The following is a 1,739-nucleotide window of genomic DNA, read 5'->3' on the forward strand; positions in this document are numbered from 1 at the left end:
ATGGTGCGGGAGGCATCAAGGAAGATAGAAAGGATTTCCAACGTGGCGGCAGCGATGGACGTGGACCCCCGAGCGACACCAACAGCAGTGCGCAGGCAAGAGCGTGTTAAAGTAAAAAAATGGAATGCAGTAGCCCTCTGGCCTTGGGATATTGTGGTTGATAGCTGGGCCATCTGCAGGAACCACATTATGGATCTCTGCCTAGAATGTCGAGCTGACTAGGCTCTGCCACTGTCGGAAGAGTGTCCCGTTGCCTGGGGAGTCTGTCACCATGCTTTGCATTTCCACTGCGTCTCTCGCTGATTCAAAACACGGCGGGTGTGTCCACTGGACAACAGAGAGTGGGAACTCCAAAAGTATGGGCATTAGAAAAAATGAATTCTTCTATCAAGCTTAAATTGCTGGTTATTCATTTACTGCCTTGCCCTCCTGTTACTTAATTATCATTAGATAGAACCATGTCATTGCTGCCTTGTCTTTTCAGTTTGTCGTGCTCATGCAACCATATCATGTTCTGTGTCAAATAGAATTCCAGCTGGATTCAGAAGGGGGAAAAAGAAGATGGAAAGAACTCGCTGACATCTCACCATTGCAGGAGCACAGGAGCATCCCAGCAAGAGCCAGTGATGCTGAAGGACGTTCATGCTGCACGGAGAGCCTCCAGTCGGAATGTTTCAGTGAGCCTATGAAGCACTGGAAATACTCATCAATGCCAGGGTATTTGGAAGACGTCTACTTGTCCAAATGACTGGAAGAGATCCATATTTGAATCCATCTTCACAGAACGGTGACCCAACAGAATGCTCGATTCTAAAACAATATCATTGATATCACAGGCAAGTAAATTTTTACTGAAGGTCATCCAACAGTCCACTGACAGGGAGCTGCTAGAGGTTCCGGTTCTGGATCCAGAAGAGGTCATGGAACGAGGGATATCATTGCTGGCGACAGATGGATCTTGGCTCAGAACAGAGAATGCCAGAAAGAAAGCTTGCGCTTTATTGACTCTGCCAAGGCATTTGGCTGTGTGGATCATAACAGACCTGGAGAAGAAGGGGAATTCCAGAACACTTCATTGTACTGGTTTTGAATGTGTACATGGATTGAGACATACTTCATGGTTCAAAATCGGGAAAGGTGTGCATCAGCGCTGTATCCTCTCTACATATGTATTCAATCTGTGTGCGGAGAAAACCCTCAGGGACTCTGACTTACATGACGAAGAATGTGGCATCGGGATTGGAGGAAGGCTGGTTAACAACCTTGGCAATGCAGATGGCACAGTCTTGCTGGCTGAAAGCAGAGGATTTGAAGCACGTGCTGATGAAGATCAAGGATTTGAGCCTTGTGTATTGATTACAACTCACTGTACAGAAGACCAAAATCCTCATGATTGGATCAGTAGGTAACATCGTGACAAATGGAGGAAAGACTGGAGTTGTCAAGGATTTTGTCTTGCTTGGATCCACAGTCACTGCTCATGCAAGCAGCAGTCGGGGAATCAGAGAGGACACGTTGTACTGGGTAACTGCTACACAAGACCTCTTGAGAGTACTGAAAAACAAGGATGCTAATTTGAAGACAAAGAGACACCTGACCCAAGTCACATTGTTTTCAATCGCCTCATTGTCATGTTAATGTTGTACATTGAATAAAGAAGACCAAAGAAGAATCGATGCATTTGAATTGTGTGCTGGAGAAGAATATTCAAAGCACCACATTTTGCTGAAAGGACAAAC

General features: G+C 45.7%; 1 pseudogene; it reads left to right on the top strand.

Annotated features, from left to right (window-relative positions):
• Window positions 1-369, top strand: LOC142455448 (E3 ubiquitin-protein ligase RBX1-like; annotated as a pseudogene).
• Window positions 370-1,739: the final 1,370 nt, after the last annotated feature.

This window comes from Tenrec ecaudatus, chromosome 8 (assembly GCF_050624435.1).
Source record: "Tenrec ecaudatus isolate mTenEca1 chromosome 8, mTenEca1.hap1, whole genome shotgun sequence".
Classification (NCBI taxonomy): domain Eukaryota; kingdom Metazoa; phylum Chordata; class Mammalia; order Afrosoricida; family Tenrecidae; genus Tenrec; species Tenrec ecaudatus.